General features: G+C 30.6%; 1 protein-coding gene across 1 annotated transcript in view; it reads left to right on the top strand.

Moving 5' to 3' along the window:
- Positions 1–3,093: 3,093 nt before the first annotated feature.
- LOC143063436 (discoidin domain-containing receptor 2-like) overlaps positions 3,094–15,235 on the top strand; it is an 82,721-nt gene continuing 70,579 nt past the window's right edge. Inside the window, exon 1 of the mRNA XM_076235589.1 lies at positions 3,094–3,112. The gene's annotated coding sequence lies outside the window, so the exon portion shown is untranslated. The remainder of the gene's footprint in view (positions 3,113–15,235) is intronic.

Raw genomic sequence — 15,235 nt, 5'->3', positions numbered from 1 at the left:
TGTGTGATGCGTTTTCAGATTCATCAATCGACAACTTCCTGTTTACCGAACACTTGTATGATTTTACACATGATAGCCAAGTTGAAAATTTTCGTCACATTTTTCTCAGGAACTACAATACAAGGATTTCTGAAATTTGGTTTCAGGATTTATATAAGTCAGCTATACCGTGTGATGCGTTTTCAGATTCATCACTCGACTACTTCCTGTTTACCGAACACTTGTATGATTTTACACATGATAACCAAGTTAAAAATTTTCGTCACATTTTTCTCAGGAACTACAATACAAGGATTTCTGAAATTTGGTTTCAGGATTTTTATAACTCAGCTATACCGTGTGATGCGTTTTCAGATTCATCACTGGACAACTTCCTGTTTACGGAACACTTGCATATTTTTACACTATTAATATTATCCACTTGCGGCGGGGGTATCATCAGTGAGCAGTAGCTCGCAGTTTCACTTGTTGTAACCCCATAACAAAAACCTGTCCATATTTTTTAGTAACACAGTTGGTAGAATTTTCTTCAATTTGAGAAAAAAAAGATCAAAATCAGTGAGAACACCTAAAAAACTCTCATATAGAAAAATTTAGGACATTCTAGTTTATGATTCTCTAGCTTGTGGACTGTAATGAGTGTTTATGAAAGATCTAATATGTATGTGATTGCCACTCTACTGTGAGTGAGGCATGAAAGATCTCATATGTATGTGATTGCCACTCTGCTGTGAGTGAGGCATGAAAGATCTAATATGTATGTGATTGCCACTCTGCTGTGAGTGAGGCATGAAAGATCTAATATGTATGTGATTGCCACTCTACTGTGAGTGAGGCATGAAAGATCTCATATGTATGTGATTGCCACTCTGCTGTGAGTGAGGCATGAAAGATCTAATATGTATGTGATTGCCACTCTGCTGTGAGTGAGGCATGAAAGATCTCATATGTATGTGATTGCCACTCTACTGTGAGTGAGGCATGAAAGATCTAATATGTATGTGATTGCCACTCTACTGTGAGTGAGGCATGAAAGATCTAATATGTATGTGATTGCCACTCTGCTGTGAGTGTTTATGAAAGATCTAATATGTATGTGATTGCCACTCTACTGTGAGTGAGGCATGAAAGATCTAATATGTATGTGATTGCCACTCTACTGTGAGTGAGGCATGAAAGATCTAATATGTATGTGATTGCCACTCTGCTGTGAGTGAGGCATGAAAGATCTAATATGTATGTGATTGCCACTCTACTGTGAGTGAGGCATGAAAGATCTAATATGTATGTGATTGCCACTCTGCTGTGAATGAGGCATGAAAGATCTCATATGTATGTGATTGCCACTCTACTGTGAGTGAGGCATGAAAGATCTCATATGTATGTGATTGCCACTCTGCTGTGAGTGTTTATGAAAGATCTAATATGTATGTGATTGCCACTCTACTGTGAGTGAGGCATGAAAGATCTAATATGTATGTGATTGCCACTCTGCTGTGAGTGAGGCATGAAAGATCTAATATGTATGTGATTGCCACTCTGCTGTGAGTGAGGCATGAAAGATCTAATATGTATGTGATTGCCACTCTGCTGTGAGTGAGGCATGAAAGATCTAATATGTATGTGATTGCCACTCTACTGTGAGTGAGGCATGAAAGATCTAATATGTATGTGATTGCCACTCTGCTGTGAGTGAGGCATGAAAGATCTCATGTATGTGATTGCCACTCTGCAGGCAGTTTTTACCTCTATTCAATGCAGTAAGGTTCATAGACTCTTTAAGTGATATTTTTCTTCCAAAATTTTGGTCACTAGCTAGTATACAACTGATGAATGTAATGGAAAACCTTTTTTTTATGCTTCGAATCATGTCATGTTTTTTTAATTTTCCTACCATCTTATTAGGAATTCCTTAAAAATGGCAAGATGATAGTCAATTTACCCATCATTTTACTGAGATCTTTTCTTCCTTGTTTACAAGGTCATTTGGTTTTTGATATGCAGTTCATTTCTTTTCACCACTAAGACTGACTCAAAAGTGGTGATAACCCTAAAAATAAATCAGTCAAAAACATATGTAAATGTCCTTATATAAAGCATGAGATTTTAAGATTCTGAATAAAATTAAAAGCATCATTACAGGCATTTTGAATTTTATTTCTCATTTGGGATGCTTAATATAGAAAAAGAGTTGTAGATTAATGTGTCAAGGACACCGATGGATGTCAAGGAAACCGGCACAGCAAAACAAATTTTTCAAGGTCACATAAAAACCTTGTCTGCTAGCTACAAAACAATATAAGAATATTTAAAAAGGTTTGAATTTTACATAAAAAAGGACTTATTAACATTATGTATTCCCAATCCTCCATACAGTAATTAGAAAAGATCATTTTCACAATTCTTAAGTCATTAAATTATCCATTGTTAATGTGAATTTGAAAGTTTCAATTAGTAGAAAAATAGTAAGTTAGCAGTTATATTGAGATTTATTTAAATTTGTAAGGCACTTTGACTTTTTAATACGGTATATGAGAAATATATTACAAATTTAATGTCAGATGATATTGGGTATACAATAATTGACAAGAGATGCATACTAAATAAGGAATTTGGTTAGTTATATATTCTTTTACCAAAGTTCATTTATCAGTTTCTTGTGAGCCTGATTAAAAATGATATTGTCCAAGAAGCAGGTCACAAACTCATAAAACAAAACACTCTATAGATATATTCAAGGTCACATAAGTTTAAATGCATAAGAACCTTATGTTTGTCCATATAGAAACAAGATGATGTGGTATGATATTGCCAATGAGACAATTTTCCACCTAAGACTAATAGACTTAAACGTTATCAACTTTATGTCACTACAGGGCCTTCAACAATGAGCAAAACTCACACCACACAGCAATCTATAAAGGGCACTACCTTGACGATTGTGAAAAAAAATAGAAAGCTGATTATCTCTGGAGAGCGGATTTCATAGAAATGTTTATATTATATACAAGCAGGAGCACTAACCTTTTTTAATTATAAAGTAAAAATAAATGTTTTGTTTATTTTCAGGGCTTTAATACTAAGTGAAAGATGAGCACAGAGGATTAACAAGGTATTTATATTATAAGGCTACCCATCAGTATTATAAGGCACTTATTTGGTCTATTTTAAGCAGTAAATATCGATGGCTCACAGTAAGTTTACCATAAGCAGCATATTACAACTTGAAAGTTCAGAGATCGTCCATGTCCAGCATAAATTATTATCGTATGGCTTGTCCACTAAAATAATGAAAAATGGAGATCAGCTCCAACTAATGACATTCTTATTGATTGAGCCATATTCAGACAGCTAGACGGGGGCAATTAATTAATTAGAAACCAATTCTATATTTGGAAATTTTTCTTTTTGTATGACTTATTATTATGAAACAGGGAAAATTTTTGGGTAAAAACAAATGAGACGTCAACCTAACAACAACCCACAAAAAACCTAAGAGGTCAAAATGAATTCTTCAACAAATGACTGAAATTGTAATAAGCTAACCAGTCATTGTTCATACTTTTTTATTGGAAATTCCATTGTTACTTAACATCCCCCAAGGGTGACTGGGGAAACGAAATATGGTCACTTGGTCTTCTCCCGACCTGAAGTAAAAAGCTTGCCGAAGTGGGATGTTCGTTTGGCTGTGCGGGATGTATCAAGTTCGCAGTCACGTCCGTTCAGAATAGGGACGTTAAATCCGATGCCTCGTTTAAAGAGAGTGCCATGCTCTTTGCATGTAAAAAATCCTTGCAACAACTATTTGAGGGGTCTAACCAATATACCCTCATTTTCCAGTGGCAGTCCAAATTTCCCCGACCACCTTCCCTAATGGCCTCTATTATGACAAGACCTATCTATTGTATTTATTGTTAACTTGTTCTCGTCCTGAACATGCATGAAATATTTGCCACTGGACGTTAAGCAACCAGCAATCAATCAATCAATGTTACTTAACATATAGAAAATGTTTATGATGATGATACGAGACAGAGTATTCCAAGGCATTATTAAATTGGATAGACTGTGATGAAAACCTCCCTTTAGAATAGAAACTTTAATGTAATTCCTTTAAAAGTACAATCCTCGGTACAATCCTATCTCACATAGACGTTCAACCTTTAGTTTTGTGACTATGAATAAACCCCTCATTAAAGTCTCCAGTTTTTATCACGTAAATCATTCCCTGTATCTTTGACAGACAGTTTGTTACAGAATATGTTAACCCTGTTATTATTGGTCAATTATGATTTAATAATGATAAGTTTGATTGGTCAATCACCTTTTCTCTCCACACAACAATAGATCATCCTGATTCTTTGATAAGGAATAACATATCAGACTATTTATTAATTAGATAGATAAGTGTAAGAGATTCTGCCTTCTAATGCATTCAACTCTTAATTAGGACATTGGTATATATCTCGTCCTAGCAGGACATTGGTATATATCTCGTCCTAGCAGGACATTGGTATATATCTCGTCCTAGCAGGACATTGGTATATATCTCGTCCTAGCAGGACATTGGTATATATCTCGTCCTAGCATCTTGACATTGGTATATATCTCGTCCTAGCAGCTTGATATTGGTATATATCTCGTCCTAGCAGCTTGACTAATTGTGACTGACTTTTGTACTGTTATACACAAAGAATGGATGAAATAATAGTCATGGACTGGGGTTCTTCAAAAGAATGGGCTTTGCTCATTGTTGAAGGCCTATAGTTGTTAATTTTTGTGTCACTTTTGTTTTGTGGAGAGTTGTCTTATTGTCAATCATAACAGCATCTTCTTTTTATATTCATCAGTCCTTATAAATTCAGGGATTAAAAGATTCTATAATTAAACAGTATTTACCATTAATTCTGAAACTTGTGTATAATGTTTGTAAATCTTGAAAAATTGTTACAGGATAGGTTTCTCCAAAATTAAATCTCTCATTTTCAATTTTGATAACAAAATTTGTTCAACATGTTCAATGAATTTCCTGAAATAGCAATATCCAATGTTCATTTACACAGTATTGAATGCAAGCAAAATACCATTTCAGAATTTTATAGTATATATCAGAAATAAAGTTATTTGGAGGTTGAGGTTTGGGTTAACTAAATTTTTCAACGCACACAGCTCAGTCAAACATCTGGATCTGAAATTATAATAAATTGAAAGATTGGGGCGAATGGGGAAAAATTTGTATATAGTCTTGCCGCGAAAAAAATTCTGGGGAAAATTCCAAATCTGCAATACTTATAATCCAATCCTGAGCGAAGATATGGCATAACTCGCTGACAACAGTCTCAAAGGAGATTTTGCATCTCTTAACTTTAATCTTGGCTTATACGGGTTCAATATCTTGCTTTCACATTGCTCTGGTAATGTTATTTTGATAGATAATTCTTCGAAGACCAATATTTTTTACAGATTATATATGGTTTTGAAAATGAGGGGGAGTAGCTCAGCTTAAATTTTATCCAAGTAAGATTATCTATAGATTCTGTTTATTGCTATTTTACTTGGCAACATCAATGACAAAGTCTTATAATTCAAATGTACTTGCTCTATTTGACTAGAAAAAACATTCTTAGTTGAGTGGCTTGATATGGAAATTTATCTAAAAAAATAAATAATCAGCTATAAACGTGTTTCTTTCAAATTTAATGCTGCAAAAACAATGTCTCGACAATATAAGATTACTGTCAACCAGTTTGAAATCCTTATCTTAATATTCTAAAACTTTCTTATTTGATCTACTGATCTTTGTGTTAAAAATCATTTTTTTTTGTTCTTGTGGAAAATTTAATTTGAATTTGTTAAGCTTCGACTTTTTCAAATAAATAATATAAATGCATACAATGTATTAATTGTCTTTTGATCTTTTGTTTACTCCATGTAGAAAATGACCTTAAATGCGATTAAGTCTTTGAAATTATAAAAGATTTTTAATATTTGCCAGAGATAAAACTTCATAGAAATACTTGAAAATTTAAAAAGAGAAAAAACTCTCATGTCATGATTTAAACCAAATTTTTTGTTTGTACAAATTTGTAAGATTTTGCGTAAAGATAATTGTGAATTTGTTCAACCCTGCATTGCAAACCATAGACTAGTTTGTAAAGGAAGTGATACTATCAAACAGAAAAGGTCGCAGAATTCTAAATCAGACGAAAGGTGCATTCTGCTGAAAGGATAATTTTGTGAGTGTATTCATTCGTTATGAACTTGTCGATCGTAAGATATGCTTTTTCATAATTAAACATATAGAAAATAGTAAAACAAAGTTTATTGAAAAGTATTTCTGATAAGAATTGGAAGGTTATTATTCAACAGAAATCAGGCCTTATTAATGACGCACTGATATGAAAGAGGGGAGGTCATAACAGGGAAGTGTTTTATACAAAAAAAAAACGTGTTATGTGTCAAAAATAAAAGTAAAATAAAAAAAAATGACAACTTTATTTAGAAGGCAGCATACATTTTTCAAATTTTTGTTTCATCCTAAATATAAAAAACTTTTTTTATTAAATTTTCAGGCCATTTTTTAAATTATTAAGTGTGATTAAGAATATAGCACACAATTCAGTTAAAATCATTTTTTTATCAACTTTGGTTTATTTGATCTGTGTTTTATGAGAAAAGTAAAAGTAACATCATTTAGATCAGAAAATATATTTAAATTGTGATTTGTACCCTAGTTTGTAAACTTTAATCTTACAACATTTGAGGAAAACTACCAGTATATTTCTATTTTAATTGGCTATTTTAGTGATAAACCATTTTAACTTTTTCTGATGATAAATATAAAAAGGTTATTTAATTAAGGACATTATTATATTATTTATTTCACATGATTGTATTACAAGAAAATGACATTAGATTAACACAAGTTTATACAATTTTTTTTCTGGAACAAATAACTGACGGCGTCCTTAAATACATCTGCACTGTTTGTAAGTAATAAAATTAATGAAATAATTTCATAAAAGCAACTAGTTTAGATTCTTTATCAGATAATATCAGATGAAATACCGGAAATTGAAATATTATATAAAAATTACTTTCCTAATATGTTTTTTAATATTTTCATAATTGGGTAACTTTGCTAATGTATGTAAAAACCCATAAAATAGATGATTATATGTTATAAAATACATCATGTTATCGTGGCTGAATGTTAGAAAAAAACCAAAGCCACGTGTGATTACTTTTAATGATAAAATTAATATATTCATTTGAAAAAAAAGTACAATGACTTTTTAGGTTCCTCCTCAGTGAGGCGGGTCAAGATAGGTTTTATTGACGGGTGATTGATAATTATCTCTGAGGACTCATACAAACATTCTTTATTGTAACATCTTGATATTTTATTATTTATTTACTTAAAATGAATATATGTCTTGTATCTACTGTGTTTCAATAATAAAAAAGATATTATACTCCTTTGATGATATCATAAAAAGAAAATCTGTGTCTGAATCATGTTATATACTCATAAAAAATGGAGGGTTAATATGGTGAGAGAAAAAATAAATATAATTCTTGTATATTCATGTATTAAAAATACTGACGTATTGGCTGAAATGGTAAATTCGTGTCTTGCCTGCTATTTTTTCTGTCTCTTAATCTGATTGAAATGTGGATCTTGTACCTACTCTTCCAGATGAGAATTTAGAATCTTACCATGCTCCAATCTACTTTCTGGAAATTAAATTTCTCATGCACTCCATTGTTTCAAAGATTACAACACCAAATGGCTATTCTACTAAGTGAACATGGGTGGATAGTGTATCTCATTGGCAATGATACCACATTTTCTTATTTTATACTTGCTATCCTTAACCCTATAAACTCTGGTGGTTAGTTGTCTCATAATATTTATTGTGCATGTCCTTACTTTATATTAGCTATCATAAACTCTGGTGGATAGCTGTCTCATAGTATTCATTCTGCATGTCCTTACTTTGAGTGCATTTGTTTCTAACCCGAAATTTTGTCATCGATGACTATCGTTTAGTAAACGTTAAGCTGTTAGAAACAAATACATCGTTTAATAAACTTTATCGACCCCGCGTAGTCAGACAGAAATAGATTACACTCACGCACTGTAAACAAACAGGTAAAAGTACGGGAAATAAATAACCAGGACTTTGCGAAAACAACACATGCTTGTAAATATTTAAACGACAGATGCAGAAACAAATTTATCGTTTACACGTCTCAACGATAAACGATCAACGACTATGCGACTATTTTGCGCGTACATCGTTTATGTGAACGATGTCAACGTTGACCAAAAAATGTAAGAAACAAATGGATTAAACGACTATGCGCGTAATCGTTTACATCGTTTAGGTTAGAAACAAATGCGGTCTTTATACTAGCTATCATAAACTCTGGTGGATAGCTGTCTCATTGGCAATCATTCCATATCTTCATATTTTCTGTAATTGATGCAAACTAGAGTGGGAATTCGGATGTTTCAGAAACTGAAAGATTGTAGATGAAATGAAAATGAATGTTATGCCATGTAGTTGAAAATAGGAGATATAATTTATGCAATTGCAAACATTTTGAGAAGGAAAATATCTACTAAAATTAAAGATGCAATTTTTAATATTGCAAACTTGATAATGTGGCATTTTTTGCATTAATAAAAACACAGCAATGATTTGTGAATTAACAGGAAGTCTTCAACCAATTATATAATAAAACTGTAAATTGAATGTAGATTTATTTACCTTTTTTTACATATGGTTATTTTAAACTTGGGTTCTGAGTTTTACAATATATTTTGAAAATTTCAGTTCCTTATTTATTGGTTAAGGATCTAGGAGGTCCGAGAAAAGTTTTGCCCTGATACACCTGTTGCAGAGATATACATGTTTATTACTAATCCTGACATTTTTCAAATATCTTATATATATCAATTGAAGTTTTCACACGTTAGTGTACATATCTATATGTGGGAATATCCCTTTTAATACTTCATAATTGAAATAAAATTATGGCAGGGAATATTGTTTCAAGCATATTTTAAAAACTTTTCAAGAATCTTCAAAACTTTATGGTCCACTTGACATCTTGGGAGGTGAAGGCGTGTGACTTATTCAAAATATTTTCATTTATGACGAAGTAATTTATCTGAACTTCCACACCTTTGAGTTTCAACCATTGGTAAATTTAATTTCAATTTAAAACCAATATAAATCTAAAAGAGTTCTCTAGTCGTTTTGATTAAGTCTGTTCTTCTCTTGTGACGAATAAATGTCTTGATAAGTTTTAACATATTTACATCTGAGTGCACCTGGAGAAATAGTTCGTCTGGACGGTGACAAACGAATCGCACAATATTTCACAACTTTTGTGTTGGTTTGATGAGGTTTTATTAATCGTAAGCTTTTTACGCTGTTATTCCTGTCGGAAACCTTCACGATGCCCTCCATCACGATCTGACAGCTGCCCCATTGTTAGGTTACACCACATTGGTCAATAGTTAGTAACTTTCATTGTCCGAGTCTTGATTGATATAAACCTTCAGGACATCCGTTGGTTTTCAGAAGAAATGGAGGGAAAAAAGTTCAAATGAAACATTATTTCTGCTTATAGACAAAATGTGATTAACTTAAATGGTATCACTGGGGTCAGAATTGATCAGAAAGCTTATAAATTAATATAATAGAGAACAGTCAGAAATGTTGCTGAATTATAAAATCATTACAGTTCTGAATTAGTTTGTTTTTATTTTGTAAGTTGTGAAATTATATTGATGATAATTTAAATCTAAAAATAAATAATTTCATTAGTATATTTATATTGTGAAAGGTGGGAAAAATTTGAACAAAAACCAAATTTCAGATACTTTTTTAGTTTTTCTCTTTTTAAAAGTTAGTATTTTAGAATTCCTAATTGAGCTAGTGTCTTCCAAGGTTTTTGTTGTTTCACCATCGAACAGCTGGTCAGAACAACCCTAACATTGTCAGCTTACATGATGGTATGTGGGAGGTCAGAACATTGACAAAATCCACTCTTTTAAGAGATTGTTTTTACCTATATAAGACAATTGTTGAAATAGATAAATGAAGTACTTGTTGGGTCCTCGACTTTGTTCACGGCTCTCGTATATTAACCTGTCAACACCTGTATGTCAACAAAGTTCAGTCTGATATCGGCTTCAATTGGTCCTCAGTGAATTCCTTAGACCTCAATGAGTATACTTCTAACAGTTGGAGGTGTAAATTCTTCACATTTATTGTACGATCTTGATATCTCAAACCCTTAACAAAGATTACTGCATATAATATATTAACGGTAGGTTTTGCAATAAAACACTATTTTGAAATTCAGTTATCAATAAAAAGAAATATATCTTTCCAATTGATGTCTTCAGACAAAGATATAAATGATTAGAAAAAATATCTTTTTGTGTAGAAATAAGGATCCTGTTTATGCAACACAAAAAATACCAACTGTAAAATGACCATTGTCTCTATTTATCAATCTTAAAATTTATGATAAATTATTTATCAAGAAAAACAGCCAAATTTTGAATTTTGATGTTTTTAACTAAATGGTGTACACTGTCAAATGGATAATAATTCTACCCATACTAGCTACCACATTGTGAAAGAAAATTTACCAATGAACTGCAGATTATTGAGTTATCTCCCCTTTCAGATATTTATATCTCCCATAGTGGTGGGTAAAAGTAGGAATTATAAGTATTTATTAATAAATTAGGTTTGCGTTCCTAATAAAATATAAATGATGACTCAAACATATTTAAAACCACAATGTTATAAACTGATACATTTTTCACACTCCCTGACATTTTTTCCCAGTTTTGCAAAATCAATTATTCTGTCTTTTTCAGTTACAACTTTTGTTCTTTTAAACAGTACCAGAATCATCATTTTACAAATATTGTTTTTTAATTATTTCTGATGCATGAATTTTTGGTAAAAAAATATTTGAGTTATATGTTTAACATGAAAAAACATCAAAGATTATTGTTGTAAAAATAAACAAAAAATTTCAATTTATCTTTGAGATACTATTTTGTTTGGATATATATATAAATAAAGTTAAATTCCCAGCTGCACTGCACATTAATAAACCACATATGATTTAATCTGGTGAAAATTGCAGGAAACGGAACAAATGATCACTTGCTTAGCTTCAAGTAAATGTAAACTGCACATCTGCATAATTACTGATATTGTGCAGTTGATAGGTGCAATGTCAATAAATTTGTCAAAGATTACAAATAATTTAGCCCCCCTTATGTGTTATAATTACATAGAATGAATAATTCATAAGGGGGTGGAATCATAAATTCTCTGTTTAAAGAAATTTGTCAAGAATGAGGTTAAAAGATTGAATTAAACAAATTAACACTTTTGCCTTTTAGCATTTTTCAGACGACTCTTTAAAGTTTACAGTTGCTAAAATGTCACGATTTTCTTAAGAAGTGTTTATTGAGGTTACATTGGTATAGAATTACACCCAACAATTCTGATACAGTCGGTTTTAAATGTCAAACAAACATTTTGCTTTTTGCATAAATCTGATCCAATTTGAATCTTCTGTAATTTCATAAAGTTGTTTTGATGCTTTATTTGGAAACCTGAAGTCATGAATATTACATATTACACTATCAGCATTAATATGTTTATGTCAACATGAAATTGATAATAAAGCCGGGACCTCAAATGGTTTGTATTTATAAAACATTACAATTAAATTTACTGTATAATCCAAAACAGTAGATATTTTTTGTATTGGACTTATTCAATGGTGTTTTATCCTTGTGGACCTTTAGTAGTGTTTTGTCCCATTGTACCATTGTTGGTACAATTTAAAACTTTTTAGCTTTTAATTATTTATTGTTTTACCAACATTGTTAATACAGAGGGATACACACAACAGTAAGAGATCAGCTGTGATGATTTGACCTTTGACCTATACTGTTAACAGATTTGTGAGATATTAAATGGGAATCACTTATGGGTCATTTAATTTTATGAGGTGTGAATCTCATTAAAAAGACATTCAAAAGTAATGGTCAAGTCCTTAAAATCTGCTTAGCCACTGGAAAATCATTCACAAGCATGAGCCATCTGCTTCAGCCACTGTTAAATGACCAGTTGAATGGCTAATATTAAATTATTAGTAGACATTAGTACAAAGTAATCTTACAGGTGCACTAATTACAGGTATTCTAATTAGCTTAGTTAAATTATCTATTGACCACATGTCTCAGTGCCTTCTATTTATCAGTAGCCCACAGAGAGGTTGGTTTTGTCCAGTTACATTGCATTCTATTACAATAATTTTATCACCTTCAAAATTAGGTTCATTTTTACTGAGACATATCATAGTTTGTCTGGATTGAAAAAAAAGGTCTTTTTCAAAATTTATAAAAAAAGATCTCTGTTAATAATTTTGTTATTTTTACAATGTAATGAAACAATTTACACATGAAAAAGAATAAAAAACACAGAATGTGTAATCAAGTACTTTGTGTCTAAGATTTTTGAAATATTCCCAAGAAAGCATTTTGATTTTTCTTAGAGAATGTGAAGATGACCACCATGTGGCTTCAAGAATTTAACTAGTTGGATATTATCTTTTTGCTGAATTATTTTAACACAACTAAACTTGTCAGAATTTCGCTTTGTACAATTTTCCTTGGATTTTGTAAGGCTGTATTTGAAGCGCAAGTTTAAATTTGTTCACTGAAATTTGTATTTCACCAGTAAGAAAAGCTTAATTTATTACAAGACTTAAAAATAACAGAACATTCTGATTTGTTCTTTAATGATGAACAAATTGATGTGTTGAGAAAAAATTTCCCAAAATTTCCATCACTTTATATTTTCTACAGCAAAATTAACCATAAAGCAATTTTTAGATTTTATAAATTAGACTGAAGCATATAATTGTGTTAAATATAATTTATGTGCATATTTTAAAAGTTCATATAAATATCCCTCAGCATTTACTATGCTTTAAAGTAATAAAAGTGACTTGAGTAACTGCTAGATATTATAAAATACCTATAACTCTAAATTTTATTGCCAAATTTTATTAGTTCTTAAAAGATATTGAAATTTAACACTTCGTGCTTACAAGCTTACATAGAATGCTTCAATAGTCATTAACAATTTTAACCAATGACTATTTTTAAATAATTCATATTTATATCTTCAATAAATTTTTGTGAGAAAAATGTTTTGGTTTTTCTTTCTTATTTTTCTTCTTATTTTATTTAGATCTGCTAGAATAATGAAATCTTCCTACATATCTCTAATTTAGTAGGCTCCTAAGGTCATAGGGTTATATCATAAACAAATCGCTTTATGTATTACATAAATGTTTATATTCTTTATAGTGTTTAATGTGTTGCAGGTGTTTCAATAGATGGGTTTTATGGCCTCACCACATACCTTACATGGTCATAAACTTACAATTACATTCTTTTACCAAAAAAAATCACTTTATTAAGAGTAATTTTATTCCAGATTTTCATTCTCAAATTTCATTCTCTAAAAAAAGCAATTTATGAATTGAAATTGGAAAAAGTTTAATGACGGTGTTTGTGAAGTCCTTATTTAGTGTCCTTAATTATAGTATTTCATAGCCAAGAAAGTAATTTTAATATTTTTTTTGCAATTTCCTGTGAATAAATTGTCTATGTGGACGTTAAAATTTAAATTATGTCACCTTTTGCATCAGATGGAAAACGTAATAATGTATGAGCTGCGTTGTATAGAAATCGATATTTATAATACATAAATCAACCTATTTTGGGTAGAAAAATTCTCTATGCAAAATCTGTAACTACTTGAAAATTAAATTGATATAAGACACTACAAAATAGGCCAAATGTCAAATTAAATTGATATAAGACACTACAAAATAGGCCAAATGTCAAATTAAATTGATATATTAGACACTACAAAATAGGCTAAATGTTAAATTAAATTGATATAAGACACTACAAAATAGGCCAAATGTTAAATTAAATTGATATAAGACACTACAAAGTAGGCTAAATGTTAAATTAAATTGATATAAGACACTACAAAATAGGCCAAATGTTAAATTAAATTGATATAAGACACTACAAAATAGGCTAAATGTTAAATTAAATTGATATAAGACAACACAAAATAGGCCAAATGTTAAATTAAATTGATATAAGACACTACAAAATAGGCCAAATGTTAAATTAAATTGATATAAGACACTACAAAATAGGCCAAATGTTAAATTAAATTGATATAAGACACTACAAAATAGGCCAAATGTCAAATTAAATTGATATAAGACACTACAAAATAGGCCAAATGTCAAATTAAATTGATATAAGACACTACACAAATAGGCTAAATGTTAAATTAAATTGATATAAGACACTACAAAATAGGCCAAATGTTAAATTAAATTGATATAAGACACTACAAAATAGGCTAAATGTTAAATTAAATTGATATAAGACACACCAAAATAGGCCAAATGTTAAATTAAATTGATATAAGACACTACAAAATAGGCTAAATGTTAAATTAAATTGATATAAGACAACACAAAATAGGCCAAATGTTAAATTAAATTGATATAAGACACTACAAAATAGGCCAAATGTGACACTACAAAATAGGCCAAATGTGACACTACAAAATAGTCCAAATGTGACACTAGAAAATAGGCCAAATGTCATCTTTTATCTAGCATTTGAATGTTCCCAAAATCAATCCAAGTAATGGGTTAGGATTGGGCTTTTTGCACCTGTCTTAAGTCATGGGCCTTTGTTATAGTCTTGTATATTTTTTTAGGGGCCAGCTGAGGACCACCTCTGGGTGCAAGATTTTTTTGCTGCCTCAAAGACCCATTGGTGGCCATAGGTTGTTGTCTGCCTTTTGGTCGGGTTTTCTCTTTGACATATTCCCCATTTCCATTCTCAATTTTATGATGGTATAATGTTCTTGTATACGTATACTGGCATAAGTCAATTTCTATCCAAAGCAGCCCATATATATATATGTTATAAGGAGCCAATCAAAATTGTTTGAAATGTGACAATGTATATATATATATACAATAAGTTTTTAGATACATACTTTAATAGAAGTCATAAAATTGAAGAACAATTAAATTCATGATATACTGATGATAAAATGTGAGAAGGTAAAGT

The sequence above is a fragment of the Mytilus galloprovincialis genome, chromosome 2 (genome assembly GCF_965363235.1).
Source record: "Mytilus galloprovincialis chromosome 2, xbMytGall1.hap1.1, whole genome shotgun sequence".
Classification (NCBI taxonomy): domain Eukaryota; kingdom Metazoa; phylum Mollusca; class Bivalvia; order Mytilida; family Mytilidae; genus Mytilus; species Mytilus galloprovincialis.
The sequence above is the reverse complement of the archived record's forward strand: the minus strand, read 5'-3'. Positions and strand labels throughout refer to the sequence as shown.